At 37.1% G+C, this 23567-nt stretch overlaps 1 pseudogene; it reads right to left on the bottom strand.

Annotated features, from left to right (window-relative positions):
• Window positions 1-22198: 22198 nt before the first annotated feature.
• Window positions 22199-23081, bottom strand: LOC127675602 (heterogeneous nuclear ribonucleoprotein A1-like; annotated as a pseudogene).
• Between the last annotated feature and the right edge of the window lie 486 nt (window positions 23082-23567).

Here is a 23567-nt window from a genome sequence, read left to right as displayed (position 1 = left end):
TCTCTCTCTCTCTCTCTCTGCCTTTCTGCCCCTCTCTACCACTAACTCCCATCCCCTACTCTGAATAAACACTATTCTATACTATGCCTGTGTGTGTGTGGTCCCTCAGGGGCAGAGGTGCCCAGGCAAGGGCCCGCCTGGACACCTTCCACCACGCTGCCTAGCCACACTCCCCTAACCCTCTAAAGTCTCCCCTTTTAAGCCCCTTCATATAAACCTTCCATCCTAAAGCAAAATAATATTCCTTCTTCTTAGCACCTCATGGTACCTTCTCCAAAATTGACCATATAACTGTTCACAAAACAGATATCAACAGATACAGAAATATTGAAATTATTTCATGCACCTTATGAGATTACCACAGCCTAAGGCTGGTCTTAAATTAAAAAAAAAAATGGAAAACACACATACATGTGGACTTTGAATAATGCTCTTCTCAATGATAATTTGGTCAAGGAAGAAATAAAGAAATTAAAGCCTTTATTGAATTTAATGAAAATGAGTACACATCATACGAAAACATATGGGAAACAATCAAAGCAGTGCTTAGAGGAAAACTGATAGCTCTAAGGGCCTCCAAATAGAAAATACAGAGAGCTTACAGGAGAAACTTGAAAGTGCACCTGAAAGCTCTAGAACAAAAAGAAGCAAATACCCAAGAGGAGTAAACTGCAGGAAATATTCAAACTCAGGGTCGAAATCAACCAAATAGATACAAAAAGAATGACAAAGAATCAACAAAACCAGGAACTGGTTCTTTGAGAAAATCAACAAGATAGATAAACCAGACTAACCAGAGGGCCAAGAGGCACTACTCTGTAGTTACCAGCAACTACAGGTGAACTGGAGACATGGAAGAGAATTCTGGGGATAAACGGGGAAGTGTGAAAGAGAAATGAGTCAGGATGACATTAGCTGATCGAGACCAAAGCTTACTAATATTTAGTCAATATATAGCCTTTAAAATAAAACCCATGAGGTGCTAAGAAAAAGGTATATTCTTTTGCTTTAGGGTGAAATGTTCTATAAATATCAGTCAAATCCAATTAGTCCAAAGCTTCAATTAGTTTTACTGTGTCCCTGTTTAGTTTCTGTTTTCCCGATCGGTCCATTGAGGAGAGTGGAGTTAAGCTCAAATGCAAATGGATCAAGGACCTCCACATAAGCCAGACACTCTGAAGCTAATAGAAAAGAAACTGGGGAAGACCCTTGAGGACATCGCTATAAGGAGAAAGTTTCTGAACAGAACACCAAGAGTGTATGCTCTAAGATCAAGAATTGACAAATGGGACCTCATAAAATAACAAAGTTTCTGTAAGGCAAAGGACACCATCAAAAGGACAAATCGGCAACCAACCAATTGGGAAAAGATCTTCACCAATCCTACATCAGATAGAGGCCTAATATCCAATATATATAAAGAACTCAAGAAGTTAGACTCCAGAAAACGAAACAACCCTATTAGAAAATGGGGTACAGAGTTAAACAAAGAATTCTCACCTGAAGAACTTCAAATGGGGGAGAAGCATCTTAAAAAATGCTTAACTTCATTAGTCATTAGGGAAATGCAAATCAAAACAACCCTGAGATTTCACCTTACACCAGTCAGAATGGCTAAGATTAAAAATTCAGGAGACAGCAGAGTTGGAGAGGGTGTGGAGAAAGAGGAACACTCCTTCACTGCTGGTGGGGTTGCAAATTGGTACAACCACTCTGGAAATTAGTCTGGCGGTTCCTCCTAAAACTGGGCACCTCACTTCCAGAAGATCCTGCTATACCACTCCTGGGCATATACCCAGAGGATTCCCCACCATGTAATAAGGATACATGTTCTACTATGTTCATAGCAGCCCTATTTATAATTGCCAGATGCTGGAAAGAACACAGGTATCCCTCAACAGAAGTGTGGATGCAAAAAATGTGGTATATCTACACAATGGAGTACTATTCATCCATTAGAAACAATTCATGAAATTCTTAGGCAAATGGGTGGAGCTAGAGAACATCATACTAAGTGAGGTAACCCAGACTCAAAAGGTGAATCATGGTATGCACTCACTAATAAGTGGATACTAACCTAGTAAACTGGAATACCCAAAACATAATCCACACATCAAATGAGGTACAAGAAGAAAGGAGGAGTGGCCCCTTGTTCTGGAAATACTCAGTGAAGCAGTATTTGGCAAAACCAGAACTGGGAAGTGGGAAGGGGTGGGTGGGAGGACAGGGGGAGAGAAGGGGACTTATGGGACTTTCGGGGAGTGGGGGGCTAGAAAAGGGGAAATCATTTGAAATGTAAATAAAAATATATTGAATAAAAATAAATAAATAAATAAACAAACAAATAAATAAATAAATAAATAAAAAATAAAAATAAAACCCTGCCCCCAGACTTCAAGGAGAGATCCAAGAACTCCTTGGCTCCTCTTCTCAGCAGGTTGCCTGCTGGGATTAAAGGACTTCATATCTTACAAGTCTGATGTGATGTTTCCAGGTGAGACTGCCCTGAGGCAGCCTTGATTTCCAGGTGAAAGCAGCTGTATTGTTCTCAGAAGAACAAAGGCCAGAGATAACACAAGCAGAAGGCTGGGGGTGCTGGCCAGGAATATAGCTGGCTGATAGAATGGGCTAAGAAGCCCAGCTCAATGCTAGGGGGGAAGGGACACTACCCAAATTTAAAAAATCAAAAATGAAATGGGAGACATAACAACAGAAACTGGAAATTCATAAAATAATCAGATCCCACTACAAAAGCCTATACTGAACAAAATTGAAAATCGGGATGAAATGAACAACTTTCTAGATACATACAAGGTGCCAACATTAAAACACGATCAGATAAACCATCTAAATAGTCCTGTAAGTCCTGAGGAAATAGAAGCAGTTGTTAATAGTGTCCCATAAAAAAACAAAAACAAAAAACAAAACAAAACAAAACAAAACAAAAAAACAGCCCAGGGTTTAGATGTGAATTCTATCAGATCTTCAAAAAAGAGCTAATACAGATATTCTTCAAATTATTCCACAAAATAGAAACTCAAGGAACACCACCCAACTCATTCCATGAAGCCCCAATAACACTTATAACTAAACCAAACAATAACCAAACAAGGAAGAAGAACTTCAGACCAACCTCCCTTATGAACATCAATGCAAAAATACTCAACAAAACTCTGGCCAACCGAATATAAGAATGCAACAAAATGATAATTCACCACGATCAAGTATGCTTCTTTCCAGGGATTTAGGAATGGTTCAATATTTGGAAATCAATCATTCAATGTAATCCCCTACATAAACAAACTCAAGGAAAAAGCACATGGTCATTTCTTTAGATACTGAAAAGGCTTTTGACAAAATTCAGCATCCCTTCATGATAAAAGTCTTGGAAAAAACAGGAATTTAAGGCCAATACCTAGACATCTGAAAAGAGAATACCTCACCTGAGTAAATGTCATCATAAGATCCAGCTATAAGGTATTTTCCTAATTAGGGGTTGAATAAGGAGGTCCCCTTGCATTGTGTGTGGGGAGGAGTGCCAACTCTGTGTTGGTGGTCTTGGATTCTATAAGAAAACAAGTTGAGAAAGCCAGGGAAAGAAAGCCAGTAAGCAGCACACCTCCAAGTCCTCTGTGTCAGCCTCTGCCTCCAGGGTCCCCTCCTATTTATGTTCTTGTCTTGACTTATTTCAATAATGAGCAGTGGTATGAAAGTGTAAGTCAAATAAAACCTTTTATTATGAACTTGCAATTTAGTGATGTTGTTTCATTACAGCAATAGAAATTCTAACTAATATAGACTGTAAGTTTTGCAAATATCTATCTACATGTATATATTTTATCATCTTTCATACACATAAACACACATACCCACACATGTATAATGATGCTATATGTAATTATGTAATTTCTTAAAGCATGTACTACTCTATGTGTAAAAAACAATGTAGAAAGAAAAAACTATAGCTGTTATTACTCATATCCTAATTAACAGAAAAAAATTATACTGCACCATACACTATATACCACTTCAATTTATATTTTAATTAAGAAATATTTCCAAAATTTTTAATTTAAAATATCTGAAAATGATTGCCTTGATAAATGGACACATATTAATCTATCAAAATTAAACTAAGAGACTATAGAATAGTAGATATATCCTTTAGGACCAAGGTGATTGAAACATTGCTTGAGTATTCAGAGAAAGGAAAGAACAGATGATTATATTTCAGTGTTGAATTTTATTTTTTATTTTATGTATCAGGCATCCAAAGATGCTAAAAGAGGCAATATTTTCCTAAAAAAGAGTTACAGAATGTTTTGAGCCAATATGTTTGTGTTAGGAACTGAACTCAAGACTTCTGTAAGAACAGTATATACTTTTATGTACTGAGCCATTTCACCCACCTATATACTTTAGAATGTTGCTGCAGTTACAGAAAAAATAGCAGCAACATCCCTAATACTGTTTCAAAATAAGTAAAGGAAGAAACACCTCCAAACTTATTGTGAGAATAATTATTATGTATTGTCACAGTTAAAGTTTCTATTGCTGTGATAAGACAGCATAGCAAAAAACAGTTTATTTCATTTTACACATAGTCCATCATCCAGGAAAAGTCAGGGAAGGAACTATGGAACTAACCTAATTTTACACATTATAGTTAATCATCCAGGAAAAGTCAGGGAAGGATCTATGGAACTAACCTGGAAACTGGAACTAAAACCGAGGGCATGGATGAACATTGTGAGGTTGCTTGCTTTCTATGGCTTACACAGCATGATTTCTTGTATTTTTCAAGAACATTTGACGAGGGTGGTACTGCCCATTGTGAGTTGGACCCTCCCATATCAAGAAATGTGCACAACAGGTACATTTGTTGGGACATTTTATCAATTGAGATACTATTTGACAAACTTTGACTCTAGGTTCTGTATGTTGACATAAGAGTAACCAACATATATATATTGCAATAGAAAGGAAAATAAAATTGAAAGATCATGAAAATAAAAGTGCAGCTACTCTACAAGGACAGAGAGATCAGATCCACCTGGAGCTATAGTTATAGATGGTTTTGAGATGCCTGAGAATGGAACTGTAGTCCTGGGAAGAATATCAAGTACTCTTAACTGCTGTTGACTGATAGTTTCCCAGACATGTTTCAATACAATAAAAAATAGCTTTTAAGTTGCTAGAGGATTTCTTTAATACTTTTTAGAATTAACAACTATGGAAAATTAATACTACAGAAGTTCAAAAGAAAGGACTTTGTTCTAAGAAAAAAGTAATGTGGATTGAATTCATATTTGCCATGTGGAGAATTTGATTATTATTTGTTTTAGTATGGTTGTGAATGAGAATTCCTGGAAAGGAATTGGAAAGACTGGAAAGTCTGCAATCAGATTGCAGGAACTTATTGACTGGTAAAAATAGCCATGATATGGCCTTGTTAGAATGTTGCAGGTCCTAATTACATTATATTGGACCAGCGTAAGCCTATAGAACAGACATTTTTGCCATTTCTGTGTTCAAACTGTTATCCCAATATTGGGGGGAAAGAAACAAACAGACTATAAAAACACAAGGAAGACACAAGAGTGTTGTGATGACTTACAGATGTCACTGTTATGTAAGCAGACAAAACAAAGCAGCCAACTTGATTTCAACCTGATACAATGTAAGCATTCAGTCAGTGGCTTTTGAATTAATATGCGTATGCCGAGACTGTTCCTGTAGGAGGCCAAGTGCATACTGAGAATATAACAGAGAAAAAGATGCATCTTTCCTTCATAGCAGTTATACTATGTCACTATGTCCTGGGCTGAGAAAACAAATGAGTAATTAAGTAAGTATGTGAATAAATAAATAAATAAATCTGAAAAGAAAAAAAATAAAAATATGAACATAGTAGAACTTGTGCCCCTGTGGCATGGTTGGGAATCTTTGGGATATATTCTTCAGGTAAATCTATTTCCAATATTCTGTGGAACATCCAGACTGATTTTCAGAGTGGTTGTACCAGTTTGCAAAAAAATGGAGGAGTGTTCCTCTTTCTCTATGTCATTGCCAACATGTGTTTTCACTTGAGGTTTTTATCTTAGTCATTCTGATTATGGTAATGTGGAATCTAAGGGTCGTTTTGATTTCCCTTTCTCTGATCAATAAGGACTTTGTACATTTCCTTAGGTGCTTCTCAGCCATTCAAGATTCATCTTTTCTGAATTCTTAGATTAGTTCTATAACCCATTTTTTTTTTTTTTTGGTGGTTAGATTCTTGTGTTCTTTACATACTTTGGATATTAGCTCTGTATTGGATATGGGGTTAGTGAAGATTTTTCCTAGATCTGTACAGTGCTGATTTGCCTTATTGACCCTGTTCTTTGCTATACAGAAGCTTTCTAGTTTCATGAGGTCTAATTTATCAATTCTTGATCTTATAGCATGATCCATAGAAGTTCTGCTTAGTAAATTTTCCCATGTGCCAATGAGTTCAAGGCTCTTTCCCCCTTTCTCTTCTACTGAAGTCTCCCACTATTATTGTGTATGGTTCATTTATGTTTTGAGCTTTAGTAAAGTTTCTTTTATGAATGCAGGTGCCCTTATATTTGAGACATAAAAGTTCAGAATTGAGACTTCCTCTTGGTCAATTTTACCTTTGATGAATATGATGTTTCCCTCCTCATCACACTTGAAAACTTTTGATTGAAATTCTATTTTATTAGATATTAGTATGGCAATTCCAGCTTGTTTCTTGTGTCATTTTCTTGGAAGGCCTTTGTGTCTATCGTTGTTATTGAGGCATGTTTCTGGGATGCAGAAAAATACTGGATCGTGTTTGTGTATCTAGTCTGTTAGCTTATGTCATTTTATAGGTGAGTTTAGTATATTAATATTGAGAGATATTAAATACAGATGACTGTTGGTTCCTGTTATATTTTTTTAAGTTGGGTTTATGGGCTTGTGGTTCTCTCCTTTTGTCTTTGTTGTGTGATACTTAATATCTTGTCTTTTTTTTTTTTTTTTTTTTTTTTTTGCTGCAGGTTCATTCCTTCTGTTGATGTTTTCTTTCTAGGATCTAGGCAAAACAATAAAACTTCAGAAAACCACTTCCAAGTTGGAATAGTAGAATCCCATGTACCTGCACCATGGTCACTCAAAATAGCACCATAATAAACAATGTCTTACTTTCTTTCATTCTTTTCTTAGCTTTTCCTTTCTTTTTGTTGTTGTTTAATTTTTATTTTATTGGATATTTTCTTTATTTACATTTAAATTGTTTTTCCCTTTCCAAATCTTCCTTTCAGAAAGCCCCTAGCTCATTCCCCCTCACCCAGCCTCTATGATGATCTTTCCTCACCAACCCACAGACCCACCCACTTCCAGTCTTCCTGTGCTGGCATTCCTCTACACTGGGTCATTGAACAATCTCAGGCCCAAGGGATGCTCCACCCACTGATGTCCAACAAGGCCATCCTATGCCACATATGTGGACAGAACCAGGAGGACCTCCTTCAGTACTCTTTTTTAGTGGTTCAGTTCCCCGGAGCTGTTGGGGTCTGGCCAGCTGACACTGTTGCTCCTCAGATAGGACTGAAAACCCCCTCATCTCTTTCAACCCCTTCTCCATCTCCTTCCCTACACGCAGTCCAATGGCTGCCTGTGAGCATTCACCTCTGTATTTGTCAGGCTGTGGCAGTGTCTCTTAGGAGACAACCATATCATCCTCCTGTCAACAAGTACCTCCTGGCATTCAAAATAGTGTTCAGGTTTGCTGACTCTATATGGGATGGATCCCCAGGTGGGGCCATCTCTTGATGGCCTTTCCTTCAGTCTCTGCTCCACACTTTGTCTCAATATTTCCTCTTGTGAGTATTTCGTTTCCCCTTCTAAGAAGCATTGAAGGCTTTACATTTTGGTCTTCCTTCTTCTCAGGCTTCATGTGGTCTGTGAATTGAATCTTGGGTTTTCTGAACTTTGGGGCTAATATCCATTTATCAGTGAGTGCATACTATGTGTATTATTTTGTGACTGAGTTACCTCACTCAGGATGATATTTTCAAGTTCCATCCATTAGACTGTGTATTTCATGAAGTCATTGTTTTTAAAAGCTGAGTAATATTCCATTTTGTAAATGTACCACATTTTCTGTATCCATTATTCCTCTGTTGAGGAACATCTGTGTTATTTCCAGCTATTGGATATTATAAAAATGGCTGCTATGAAGTCTTAGTTTATTTAACATGAAAGCTTGGATTTTTACATTGACATATTTAAAACCAATCCATCACTGAAGTAATATGACTTTCTTTTCAATATATATATTTTGGTTTTTCCAGACAGGGTTTCTCTGTGTAGCCCTGGCTGTCCTGCAACTCACTCTGTGGATCAGGCTGACTTCGAACTCAGAAATCCACCTGCCTCTGCCTCCCAGAGTGCTGGGATTAAAGGCATGTACCACCACCTCCTGGCTTTTTCAATACATTTTTATGACTCATATACCTTGTATATTTGACAGTTATTTTCACGTGCCTTAGGCAATATCTAATTCTATTTAAAAATCTACCAAAGTGAGGTGTGATTTACTCTTGACCATGTATCACTCTGGTGGTTTGCAGAAGATATTACCTTCAAAAAATACCTCCTATGAAATTATTTGCTGATGTTGTCATTTGAGAGGGCTCCTGCCCCATACTTAGCAAGAAAGTGTCATTTAGAAACAGAGAAAAGAATGTGAGTCAGCTGGCATTGACCAAGATCCTGTAAGTTCCTATTATTTCATTGTACTGTGTTAATTCACAATTATCAAAGCCTATTCATTTTCTTAGAAATGATATTACCAAAAATATCATTTTGGTTCATATTTGAATGAAACCTTGTGTCATGTGCTATTTCTGTATGTTTTGAATGTGTTTGTGTGTTTGTTAGCAGGTGTGTGTGTGTGTGTGTGTGTGTGTGTGTGTGTGTGTGTGTGTGTGTGATTGCCTGTATGTTTTTCTTGTTTTATAAATATCAGGAAAGTCTAGGCTTATTGGCATATTTTTATATATGTAATTCTGCCTACCACAGTATATACAGTATAAAAATGACAGACTTGTAGATGCATGAATATCACAGTTATCTTTGTGAAGAATATAAAATCTTATGCTGCATAATATAACAATCAGAATACACCTGTTGGATTTTAAGGTGCTCTTCAGATGTAGGACAAATGACTACAAAATGGCAGTGTCAAAGTATGGCCCACTTAGCCATGAAATATTCATAAGAGCTCATTGCAGTTACCTCTTAACAAAGTCTAAATGGGGATCAGGTTGCAGACCTTGAGTGCTAGCAGCTCATTCCGGCTACAGGAAAAAAAAAAAGTGTCCAATGAACTTTAAAAATGTCAGCCAGCAGGGCTTTCAAATGCATAATTTACTATTTTGTTGGCTACTTATAAATGGATAATAATAAACTTCTAGCTGAATGCAAGCTCATAAAAGCTAGACAAAAATAAGAGAACTCCGTAGGATGATAAATGAAGAACTTTATGGTCCTAATTTTCATGTAAGTAATTACAGTGAGAGCAAATCATGATGTAACTACAGTGTTAAAATGTGAATGGAAATTTTGACATTATGCTTGCATGGATGAAGTATTTATTGAAAAAATCCTTAGAAATATGATGTCCTGCGTTTCTGCAACAATACAGGATTAGAAATATTAAAATTGATATTTAGGTTGGATGCAGTTCAATAGAAAACATCTTCATAGCAATGACCATTAGTATTTGTGCCCTTTCTTTCTTTCTTTCTTTCTTTCTTTCTTTCTTTCTTTCTTTCTTTCTTTCTTTCTTTCTTTATTTCTTTCTTCTTTCTTTTCTCTTTCTTTCTTTTTCCTTTCTTTCTTTATTTCTGTTTATCTTTTTATGTAAGGTTTTCTGTAGCATAGGCAGGCCTTGAACTAGCTTTGTCAAAATGGTTGCCCTTGAAATTCTGAATTTTCTACTTCTACTTGTCAGATGCTTGAAACACAAGCATGCAATACCTGTTTTCTATATTTTTAATAAATTCCTAAACATTAAATAACTATTTACACATGGGTTATGTTCAGTAGCAATCATAGAAACTAAGTATTTTCTCTTTGGTGCCTTGATGAAAATATGTATTTATATTTAATTCAATATATTTGCTTACATATTTTAAATACATAGATAAATATACTTATATGCATACATGAATGTGTATTTATGATAGTGACTTAGACATGAATTCATAATGACAGATGTATTTAATCACATAATTGAACAACCAATCTTAATTAGTAAATTATTTTGCTAAAAATATTTTCGCCCAAGTTGATTTAAAAAAAATGCCAAGTTTAAAATAATTGCCAAGTAAACTGAAACTAGGTGTGGTGAAACAAGCCTTGAATCCCAGCACTTGAGAGGTGGAGGTAGAAGTGAGGAATTAAAAGTTAGAGAGATCCCTGCTCTCTAGCAAAAAAGAATATCCTCTATTATGACATCTACACTCTACTGATCCAAGACAAAAAGCCTGGCTATTTAAAACAAAGGTCTAGTGGATTTGAACTGGCAGTGCTCTTCTGCTGGCAGACAAACACAAGGTAATGCTCAAATCAGTCTAGAGTTAGAGAGGTAGCTCAGTAGTTAAGAGCACTGACAGCTCTTCTAGAGTTCCTAAGTTCAATTCCCAGCACTCATATCTGAAATGGGATCTGATCTCCCTTCTGGGGTGTCACTATACCTACATAAATAAAAAAATAAATCATTTTTAAAAAGATCAAAGATCTTGTTTATCTCAATATTGTGGGTAGGTGTATTAGCTTCCATTTCATGTTCAAACTGAGCAATCCTAATGTATGGAAGGCAAACTCTTCAAAGAACCAAGACCCTCATCCTCAAGGAGAGACTATAGTTCTGCTACCTTAGTGTCTCTTTTCTGGGCTGTATCTCTGTCTCTGTCTTTGTCTCTGTCTCTGTCTCTCTGTCTCTGTCTCTCTGTCTCTCTCTCTCTCTCTCTCTCTCTCTCTCCGTGTGTGTGTGTGTGTGTGTGTGTGTGTGTGTGTGAGTGAGTGTGTGTGTGAGTGTGTGAGTGTGTGTGTCTGTCTGCACTTCTTCACTTTCTTCACTGGTTAATTTTAGCTGTTCTGCTTCAGATTTTCCCTGCATGTAAATGTTTCAATTGATAGAAAAGGAACTTAATCAAGATACCTGGGCAATTTTAAATGCAATAAGATTAGGGAATAAAATCTATTGTTTTCTGCAAAGTTCAAAGTCAACTTTGTGTCCAAGAGACACTGTCACAAAATACACAAGCAACAAACCAAACTGCTTTCTTTAGGTGTATGGCAGCTGATAGGCTGCACATGCTCCCGTGGATGGCCATGAATGCATGTTCATACTGGCATCTCTAAGTAAACTCAATGGGTTAAAGGAGAATGATAGAGAACATAACATTAAGATGAAAAGATGCAAAGATGAAAAGTGAACGTACAACAAACTGGAAGGGGGGTCGTAAAGAGTGGATTTTATCAAAATGTATTATATGCATGTACACGATTTTCAAACATAAAAGTATTTAACATTCAGACAAAACGAAAGCAATGCTAAGTGTTTGTACATGTTTGTGTGTCCCAACTCTATAATAAAATTACATAAAATTATTTAAAATAAATTCAGGGCTTTTTGTTGTTCAATAATTTTAAACTTTTGGAGAAGTGTGCTATATCTATATCAATCTTGGCCCTCCTTCTCTTCTAATCAAATACTCCCATATCCCATCCCTTTAAATTCAAGACCTAAGCTTTGATTAATATTTTTATATATACACACATGCACACATGCACAAACACTTTGAGTGCATTAAATTTTTCTCATATGTGTCTGTCTTCAAGCCTGATAATTTTATATTAATAAATGATATTTAAGTAATGATAGTTTGTTCTTGCCTCATAAAATATAAAAAATATCTCTGAACACTTAAAATTATAATTGTAAAACTCTCTGGGAACTCACCAAATAGGTTTTCTAAATGATGCACATATCCTCCATGTACAGTGCTCAATGAACAGTCATCACAAAGCCCACATGAAATATATCCAGTTTTTATTTTAGATCAGGCCAAACAAGAGATATTCTAAAGATCTGCTAGCATTTCTCCATCTAACTAGCAAACTATTGAAACAATTGACAATTTTAAAAAATTAAATTTTCTTAGGAAACTCATGCTTGGAGGAGAGGGCTCTGCCAGAGTCAGGACAATATGAAATGTATCTATCTATAAACTTTAATCTAAATTCTGGATCCCAATGTGTTTGCTAGATCTCTTTGCCCCTCTTCCCAATGCATCCATACTTTCTATTTTAATTTGGTTCTTTTAATAGGTTTATTGTTTATCAGTGGCCAGACCCAGGTTTGGAACAGAAGTTATGTCTCCAAAGTTCAATAGCATTTCAGTTATCATTTATGTCTCAGTAAATGACAATACTGCATTTAACTTGATTGGAACCCAAAGCAAAAATTTGTTTCTTTCACTTAGAAATTGAATTACCTTATGTTGTCTAATTGCTCTAGTTAGAACTTCAAGTACTATATTGAAAAGGATATGGAAAGAGGGGACAGTCTTGTCTAGTCCCTGATTTTACTGGATTTGCTTCAAGTTTCTCTCCATTTAGTTTGATGTTGGCTACAGGTTTGTTGTCTATTGTTTTAACGATGTTTAGGTATAGGCCTTGAATTCCTGTTCTTTCCAAGACTTTTAGCATGAAAGGATACTGACTTTTGTCACATGATTTTTCTGCATCTAATGAGATGATCATATGTTTTTTTTTTCTTTGAGTTTGTTTATGTAGTGGATAGCATTGATGGATTTCCTTATATTGAAACATCCCTGCATCCCTGGGATGAAGCCTACTTGATCATGGTGGATGATCCTTTTGATGTGTTCTTGGATTCAGTTGGCAAGAATTTTATTAAGTATTTTTGCATCAATATTCATAAGAGAAATTGGCCTGAAGTTCTCTTTCTTTGTTGGATCTTTGTGTGGGTTTGGTATCAGCATAATTGTGGCTTCATAGAACGAGTTGGGTAGAGTTCCTTCTGCTTCTATTTTGTGGAATAGTTTGAAGAGTATTGGTCTTCTTTGAAGGTCTGATAGAATTCTGCACTGAAGCCATCTAGTCCCATGCTTTTTTTGGTTGGGAGACTTTCAATGACCCTTTTTATTTCTTCTGGTGTTATGGGACTGTTTAGTTGATCTATTTGATCCTGATTTAGTTTTGGTGTTGGATATCTGTCTAGGAAACTGTCCATTTCTTCCAGATTCTCCACTTGTGTTGAGTATAGGCTTTTGTAGTAGGATCTAATAATTTTTTGAGTTTCTTCAGTTTCTGTTGTTATATCTCCCTTTTCATTTCTAAGTTTGTTAATCTGGATACTGTCTCTGTGTCCTTTGGTTATTCTGGCTAAGGGTTTATCTATCTTGTTGATTTTCTCAAAGAACCAGCTCCTGGTTTTGTTGATTCTTTGTATGGTTCGCTTTGTTTCTACTTGATTGATTTTGGCCTGGAGTTTGATGATTTCCTGCCTTCTACTCCTCCTGGGTGAAATAGCTTCTTTTTGTTCCAGGGCATTCAGGTGTGTCATTAAGCTGTGAGTGTATGCTCTCTCCATTTTCTTTTTGGAGACATGCAGGGCTATGAGTTTTCCTCTTAGCACTGCTTTCATTGTGTCCCATAGATTTGGGTATGTTGTGCCTTCATTTTCATTATGTTCTAAAAAGTCTTTAATTTCTTTATTTCTTCTTTGGCCAAGGTATCATTGAGTAGAATATTGTTCAGTTTTCACGTGTATGTGGGTTTTCTGTTGTTTTTGTTGCTATTGAAGACCACTTTTACTCCATAGTGATCTGATAGGAGGCATGGGATTAGTTCGATCTTTTTATATTTGTTGAGGTCTGTCTTGTGATCAATTATATGGTCGATTTTGGAGAAGGTACCATGAGGTGCTGAGAAAAAGGTATATTCTTTTGCTTTAGGATAGAATGTTCTATATATATCTGTTAAATCTAGTTGGTCCAAAGCTTCAATTAGTTTCATTGTGTCCCTGTTTAGTTTCTGTTTTCCTGATCGGTCCATTGAGGAAAGTGCAGTGTTGAAGTCACCCACAATTATTGTGTTAGGTGCAATGTATGCTGTAAGATCTAGTAAAGTTTCTTTTATGAATGAGGGTGGCCTTGCATTTTGAGCATAGATGTTCAGGACTGAGAGTTCTTCTTGTTGTATTTTTCCTTTGACCAGCAAGAAGTGTCCCTCAGTGTCTCTTTTGATGACTTTGTGTTGAAAGTCAATTTTATCTGATATTAAAATGGCTACTCCAGCTTGTTTCCTGAGACAATTTGCTTGTAAAATTGTCTTCCAGCATTTTACTCTAAGGTAGTGTTTGTCTTTGACCCTGAGGTGTGTTTCCTGTATGCAGCTAAATGTAGGGTCCTGTTTACGTATCCAGTCGGTTAGTCTATGTCTTTTTATTGGGGCATTGAGTCCATTGATGTTAAGAGATATTAAGGAATAGTGATTGTTACTTCCTGCCATTTTTAATGTTATTTTTTAAATTTGATTGGTTAACTTCTTTTGGGTTTGATGAGAGAAGGTTACTATCTTGCTTTTTCCAGGGTGAAGTTTCCCTCCTTGTATTGGTGTTTTCCTCCTATTATCCTTTGTAGAGCTGTGTTTGTGGATAGATATTGGGTAAACTTGGATTTGTCATGGAATATCTTAGTTTCCCCATCTATGATGATTGAGAGTTTTGCTGGGTATAGTAGTTTTGGCTGGCATTTGTGTTCTCGTAGAGTTTGCATGAGATCTGCCCAGGATCTTCTAGCTTTCATAGTCTCAGATGAAATGTCTCCTGTGATTCTGATAGGTCTTCCTTTATATGTTACTTGGCCTTTTTCTCTTACTGCTTTTAATATTCTTTCTTTGTTTAGTTCATTTGGTGTTTTGATTATTATGTGACAGGAGGTATTTCTGTTCTGGTCCAGTCTGTTTGGAGTTCTGTAGGCTTCTTGTATATTCATGGGCATCTCTCTCTTTAGGTTAGGGAAGTTTTCTTCCATAATTATGTTGAAGATATTTGCTGGACCTTTAAGTTGTAAATCTTCACTCTCATCTATGCCTATAATCCTTAGGTTTGGTCTTCTCATTGTGTCCTGGATTTCCTGGATATTTTGGGTTACAAGCTTTTTGCATTTTGCATTTTCTTTAACTGTTGAGTCCATGGTTTCTATGTTATCTTCGGCATCTGAGATTCTTTCTTTTATCTCTTGTATTCTGTTGTTGATATTTATATCTATGTCCCCTGATTTCTTCCCAAGGTTTTCTATCGCCAAAGTTGTCTCCCCTTGAGTTTTCTTAGTTGTTTCTACTTCTGATTTTAGATCCTGGATGGTTTTGCTTAGCTCCTTCACTTGCTTGTTTTTGCTTTCCTGTAATTCTTTAAGAGTTTTTTGTGTTTCCTCTTTCATGACCTCAGCCTGTTGACCAAAGTTCTTCTGTATTTCTTTAAGTGATTTTTTTTCCGTTTCCTCCTTATTGGCTTTTGTATTCTCCTGGATTTCTTTCAATGATTTTTGTGTTTCCCTTGTAAGGGCTTCTAACTTTTGTTCCATTTTCTCCTGAACTTCTTTATGTATGTCCTTCATGTGTTCCTGTACCAGCATCATGACCAGTGATTTTAAATCCAAATCTTGTTTTACTGGTGTGATAGGGTATCCAGGACATGCTGATAAAGGAGAATTGGGTTCAGATGCTGCCATATTGCCTTGATTTCTGTTAGTGACGTTCCTGCGTTTGTGTTTTGCCATCTAGTTCTCACTGGAGTTAGTAGGTCTTGTCAATGCTGGACTCACCAGTGCAAGTTGCCTCTTCCCAGGTGGCCTCTGGTGCACAGCTAACCTCCTGCACTGCCTGGAGACAGGGTGCTGTGGCCCATGCTGTTCAGATCCTGAAGCAGACACCTGAAGGCTCCTGCGGGGGCCTGCTGGACTCACCAAAGCACACTGACTCCTCCCAGCCGTCCTCCCGGATGTCCCTCTTGCAGGACCTGGAGAAGTGGCATTGCAGCCCAGGCTGTTCTGGATCCCGAAGTGGAGATCTGATGGCTCCCACCAGAGGTCTCAGGACTGGAACCTAAGCTCCATGCAGCCAGAGCAAGCTGTGTGCTCCCAGTCTGCTTCCGGGTCCACACCAGGTCTCTTGCACTTCCTGGAGACCGAGTGCTGTGGCCCAGGCTGTTCAGATCCCGAAGCAGACACCTGAAGGCTCCTGCTGGGGCCTGCTGGACTCACCAGAGCACACTGACTCCTCCCAGCTGGCCTCCCGTATGCCCCTCTTGTGTCTTGCAGGACCTGGAGATGTGGTGTTGCAGCCCAGGCTGTTCTGGATCCCAAAGCAGAGATTTGAGGGCTCCCACCAGAGGCCTCAGTACTGGAACCTCAGGATGACACTTTCTAGTTCCATCCATTTGTCTAAGCATTTCATGAATTCATTGTTTTTAATAGCCGAATAGTAGTCCATTGTGTATATATACCACAATTTTTGTATCCATTCCTTTGTTGAAAGACATCTGGGTTCTTTCCAGCTTCTGGCTATTATAAATAAGGCTGCTATGAGCGTAGTGGAGCATGTGCCCTTATTACATGTTGGAGCATCTTCTGGGTATATCCCGAGGAGTGGTATAGCTTGGTCCTCTGGTAGTATCATGCCCAGTTTTCTGAAGAACTTCAAACTCATTTCCAGAGCAGTTTTACCAGCTTGAAATCCCACCAGCAATAGAGAAGTGTTTCTCTTTCTTCACATCCTCTCCAGCATCTGCTGTCCCCTGAGGTTTCTTTTTTTGTTTTTGTTTTTTGTTTTGTTTTGTTTTTTGTTTATTTTTATTTATTTTCTAAATTCTTTGTTTACATTCCAAATGCTTTACTCTTTCCAAGTTCACCCTCCCCACATGTCCCATAAGACCTTTTCTCTCCATCCATTCTCTAATCACCTCTCTCATTTTCTCTGTCCTGGTACTCCCCTATAATGCTGGATCAAACCTTTTCAGGATCAGAGCCCTCTCCTTCCTTCTTCTTGGGAATGATTTGATATGTGAGTTGTGTCTTGGGTATTCAGAGCTTCTGGGCTAATATCCTCATATCAGTGACTGCATTACATGTGTGTTCTTTTGTTAATGAGTTACCTCACTTAGCATGATATTTTCCAGTTCCAACAATTTGCCTAAAATTTTCATGAATTCATTGTTTTTAATTGCTGAATAGTATTCCATTGTGTAAATATACCACATTTTCTGTATCTATTTCTCCATTGAGGGACATCTGGTTTCTTTCCAGCTTCTGGGTATTATAAATAGGGCTGCTATGAACATAGTGGAGCATGTGTCCTTATTGCATGCCAGGGAATCCTCCGGGTATATGCCCAGGAGAGTTATAGCAGGGTCCTCCGGAAGTGTCATGACCAGTTTTCTGAGGAAACGCCAGACTGATTTCCATAGTGGTTGTACCATCTTTCAATCTCACCATCAGTGGAGGGGTGTTCCTCTTTCTCCACATCCTCTCCAACACCTGAGTTTTTAACCTTAGCCATTCTGACTGGTGTAAGATGAAATCTCAGGGTTGTTTTGATTTGCATTTCTCTAATGATTAATGATATTGAGTATCTCTTAAGGTGCTTCTAGGCCATCAGAATTTCTTCAGGTGAAAATTCTTTGTTTAGATCTGTACCCCATTTTTTTTATTTTCTATATTCTTTCTTTACATTCCAAATGATTTCCCCTTTCCCAGTTCCTCCCTCCCCATATATCTCATAAGCCTTCTTCTTTCCACCCATTCTCCAATCACCTCTCTCCTTTTTCTATGTCCTGGTAATCCCCTACAGTGGTAGATCAAGCCTTTCCAGGTTCAGGACCCTCCACTTACTTCTTCATGGGAGCCATTTTTTACGCTAATTGTGCCTTGGGCATTCAGAGCTTCTGGGCTAATTAATATCCACGTATCAGAGATTGCATTCCATGTGTATTCTTTGGTGATTGGGTTACATCACTAAGGATGATATTTTCCAGTTCCAACCATTTGCCTAAAAATTTCATGACACACTGAAACTAATAGAAAACCCTTGAGGACATGGGCACAGGGGAAAAGTTCCTAAAAACAACACCAATAGCTTATGCTCTAAGATCAAAAATTGACAAATGGGACCTCATAAAATTACAAAGGTTCTGTGAGACAAAGGACACTGTCAAAAGGATAAAACAGCAACCAAAAAATTTGGAAAATATCATCACCAACCCTATATCCGATAGAGGGCTAATATCCAATATATACAAAGAACTCAAGAAGTTAGACCCCAGGGAACCAAATAACCCTATTAAAAATGGGGTACAGATCTAAGCAAAGAATTTTCACCTGAAGAAATTCGGGTGGCTGAGAAGCTCCTTAAGAAATGTTCAACATCATTAGTCATTAGGGAAATGCAAAACAAAACAACCCTGAGATTTCACCTCACACCAGTCAGAATGGCTAAGGTCAAAAACTCAGGAGACAGCAGGTGTTTTCGAGGATGTAGAGAAAGAGGAACAGTCCTCCACTGCTGGTGGGATTGTAAAATGGTACAACCATTATAGAAATCAGTCTGGTGGTTCCTAAGAAAACTGGACATGACACTTCCAGAGGACCCTGTTATACCACTCCTGGGCATATACCCAGAGGATTCCCCAGCATGCAATAAGGACACATGCTCCACTTTGTTCACATCAGCCTTATTTATAATGGCCAGAAGCTGGAAAGAACCCAGATATCCCTCAGTGGATGAATGGATACAGAAAATGTGGTATATTTATACAATGGAACACTACTCAGCAATTAAAAACAATGAATTCATGAAATTTTTGAGGCAAATGGTTGGAACATATTGTAATTTTATCATTTTTATTATTTCATCATATTCCTCTTCTTATTTCTGCCTATGAGGGACTTAGTCTAAATCCTAGTCTTTCACTTTGATAGATGTTTCTATTTTCATTCATTTCTTCATCTTCCCTCTATTTCCCCTCCCTCTCTAATTTCCATATTTTGTTACAGTGTGACAACTAGTAGTGAATAATTAGTCCTAACATTAAATTATAAAGTCTTGCTGATGAAAAATTTATATCAAAAAGAAAAAGGAAGTGCCTAGTTTGCTATTGATAGAGTCAAAGCCCATAATCAATGCCATCCATATTGATGGTGTGACTCCTGTTCACATACACTAATGTGATTAATGATGCATTGTTACTAACCTGAGTGCTTACAGACAGGTGAAATATGAAAATATTTGCTCAAATCAAAGAAAATATCTTGCTTGTTTTAAAATTCTGAGGCATCTTAAAAGGACAGGAAGTAGAAAAATGATAAAACCTTGACATTCATCATACTGTGCTGATTATTAGCACACAAAGGAAGGGGAGCCTTTCTGTTACAGTAAGTTGAGGATTCTGCCAGAGGAAAGAATATGGTTTCAACTATTTATGTGGGGGTGGTCTAGATTTTGTAATCAGGACATTGTTACAGCAAATCACCCATATTTTTGTGCTGTAGTGTTTACTTTCTGAAGTAGTTAGTGCAAGGTAAGACAGGTTGTCCCAAGAAATATATATTTCTTGGATAACCGAATTAAGTCCTTGGAAATCTTTTCGGAGTGCTGTTTTATAGGAGAGGCCTTCTCTTGAAGCAAATAAATGGATAAAGATACTGTATCCATAAATATATTGTTGCATAAAATAATTTTGCCTGGCAAGCTCTATATGATACTATGAACATAGAAAGCACTAAATATCCCTCATGCACTATGGATGAAATCATTTTTTTCCATGGGCAATGAATATGAAATCTATATGAAAAAGCACCTCCTTTAATTTGAAACATTTCTATTCTGGATCCATTTATGAGGTACTATTTTTATAATAAAAATGGATATTATCAAAAGAAAAAATATTTAGAGGACTTTACATTTAAAGCCCAAAGTTTTAAAACTGAAGTTTTGAAAGTTTTGTTGCATTTTTTTTGTTTTAGTAAAACTAATGTTCTGGGACTGTGACTCAGCTGGTAAGTAAACTGACTGTAGGTCCAAATGTCCTGGTTCAAATACCAGCCACTGCTTGATACCTTACAGGTGCTCAACTGTTACTTTGGCCAGGCAGTGGTGACACATGCCTTAAATCTCAGCACTTGGGAGGCAGAGCAAGGTGGATTTCTGAGTTCAAAATCAACCTGGTCTATAGAGAGCGTTCCAGGACATCCAGGACTACACAGAGAATAACTATCTTGAAAAACCAAACTGAAAAAAAGGAACAAAAACAAAAGCAAAAACAAAAAAAAAAACCCAAAAATAAACAAATCTTAGAATAAAATAGAAGCAATATTTCAGAAAGTAACACTCATCCTTTCTAATACTGTTCTCTCTACCATCTGCTTTCTTGATTTCCCAAAACAAACATGACTTTTTTCTCATTTCCATTTTTCTATGACTTAAACACTGGTGTGTATTATTTTAAACGTAACATCTCTTTCTCATTAATATTTCTATAATTTATCCCTATCAGCAGTTAGTTCATATTTATCCTGTATAGGAACTATAAACATGTTGGCAGGAAATTCGTTACAAATAAAGCCTTACTCTTTCTACATTTACGGACAATGCACTTGGAATATTTTTGAATAACATTTCTAATAATAAAAGCTGGATTTGTTTAAGATAAGGGAGCCATGATATAATAAGACATTTTCTCATAGTTAAACTGAAGAAGTTAAACATGTCTAACAGTAAAGCATTAAATGGGAGCACTTGTACCTGAGGCTCATGTTCAGTAAAACCAAATCTATATAACGATTGCAATAAGATGCCTGTCATAGATAGCATCAGTTGTCATCTTAATTGAGAAATTGCCACCATCAGATATGCCTGTGGGCCTTTCTGTGAGGTATTATTTTTTCTTATTTTGATTTGATGGAGGAGGTTACTGCTCACTGAGAGCAGTGTTGTCCCTGGGCATATGAGCTTGGCCTTTATAGCCAAAGGAAGTTTGAACAAACTAGTAAGAAATATTTTCCATGTCTGCATTAGTTTCTGCATCCAAGTTCTATCCTTGAGTTTCTGCTTCTCAACATGGTCAAGTATAACTTGCAAGATGAAAGAAACCCCTTCATCCTCAAGTGGATTATAGTCCTTAATATTATAAACTGTGGAATATAATCTACATCAAAATGTTAAAGAGAGTAATAATGAAAATTTTTAATGGCTATAAATATATTTTTCAGAGAAAAAAAAACAATTCATTACACCATTTTAATGATTCAATTGATTTGTCTCTAGTCTCTCCTTGCCTTCTCAAGAAATGATCATTCATAATGTAGAAAATCCATAAATAATGATTTTGGTTATGTGAATGTACAACAATTACATTTTTAAGAGAGCTACATTGTTTATTGAGTACATATGATAATGGAGAATGTGCAAGCTTCATTCCCATCTGTTATTTTATCTGATAACATTGCTCAAGTTAGGTATTTCATAAGGTGTGCCAACAACCATTTTATAAGCAAATTGTGGCCTTGCATGGATGAACCTTTCAATGATGAAACTCATTAAAAGATACAACAATAACTGGCAGTTTAACAATGCCAAGTTTTTGAATACAATGACTTCTCCACCCAAGAAACTGTAAATAAATACAAATGGATCTTGGTACCACCCTGAGGGAATTCTAACTTCACTCTGTTGGGCAAGTTTTTCAAGAAAGCTTCAGAGTAGACTAACTTTACACAGCACATTAAAAGAAAGACACATTTATTCAGCATCATGATCAGACTATTACATTTAGCAATCAACAGCATGGATGAAAAAGTTCTACAGTAAAACCTTTTGTTGGAATGCTTTATACTTTGCACAAAACTAACTAAAATAACATGTTATACAATTGGTCACAAATACAGTCCTGGAATTTTTGCCCACACATATAAATATTGTCTAAACTTTGTCTTCTTTGTAGCAGCTACGCCCTGCCACCACTGTGCTTGGCTGAGTTTACAAATCTGTTGTAACCTGTAGCTTCCCTGTCCTTTCTCTGGCTCTCTTCTGCTAAGCTTTGTCTCCTGGCTGTATGTAATTAGAACCTCCTGCAACAGCCATAGCTACTGCTGCGACCTGAACCTCCACATCCACCTTGGTTTCATTGTTTAGTAAAGTACTGGCCTCTACCACCCTAAGAGTCAGAGTTCCTGCCTCCAAAGTTTCTTCCATTCATCTGTACAAAATTTGAAGACGGATTGTTATAATTGCCAAAATCATTGTAGCTTCCACAACCTCCAAAATTGCTTCCATCACTGCCAAATCCATTATAGTCATCCCCACTGCCACCATATCTACCACCACTATGTCTGCCACCTAAGCCACCATGAGAACTGAAATTCCCTCCTCTACCATGTCATTGCCACAGAAACCGCTTCCATGACCACCACCAAAGTACAGAGCCTTTTGTACCTCACAGTTGTGGCCATTCACAGTATGGTATTTCTGAGTAGTAATCTTATCCACAGAATCACGATCATCAAAGGTCACAAAAGTAAAGCCCCTCTTTTTTCTACTACCTCTATCAGTCATAATTTCTATCACCCAATACTGCTCAAAATAATCTTGTTGGTGATGTTCTTTAGTGTGTTCTTTAATAGCACCAACAATGATCTTTTTTTATAGTTAAATGGGCACCTGGACTCTGAGAATCTTCTCTTGACACAGTTCTCTTAGGTTTCACAACTCTTCCATCTACCTTGTATGGTCTTACATTCGTGACAGCATCTACTTCCTCCACAGTAACACACTGAAAGCCCCTGGATCTCTTGGTGTTTGGATCTCTCATTACCACAAAATCAATTACTGTTCCCCATTGCTCAAAATGGCTCCTTGGACTCTTTTTGGTTGTTTCAGACCTCCCATGAAGAGTTTGCACAGCGGTTCGGTCCCAGCTTCTTGGGAGACTCTGACTTAGACATGACGGCAGGATTATGAGAATCTTTAGCGATGCTCCCTCAGCAGTGTCAAATAGCAAAAATGAATAAGATAACAAATATGCACTACCTATTACTTTTGAATGACAAATTATTGTTGTTAGATAAGTTCTGGTGTTTAAAAAGGTCTACGTAAAATAGGCATCTGGATAGCCCTAACTTATCACAAAGATAAATCATTTGTTTTTCTATTCTAAATGAGTACATTCTACTTTTTGTTTAAAATATTAATACGGCCATCTTCTCTCCTGTGACTGAACAGGTGGGTTAAGCCAGGAACACAGGGAACAGAGGAGTGCCAGAACAACTGGGACAAGGTCGTCCTGAACCTCCTCTTGAACCCAGAGTTGGGCAGAGCCACAGCTGGCTGTGTATCAAACAGGCCAAGGAGAATTGCTCTGCAGGGAGTGATGATTTTATTCCTAAGTGTAGAGGTGAGTCCACCATTTTCTCTCTAACCACTGAGCAGGC

This window comes from Apodemus sylvaticus, chromosome X (assembly GCF_947179515.1).
Source record: "Apodemus sylvaticus chromosome X, mApoSyl1.1, whole genome shotgun sequence".
Lineage (NCBI taxonomy): Eukaryota > Metazoa > Chordata > Mammalia > Rodentia > Muridae > Apodemus > Apodemus sylvaticus.
Note: the sequence above shows the minus strand (reverse complement) of the source record. Positions and strands in the feature narration are given on the sequence as shown.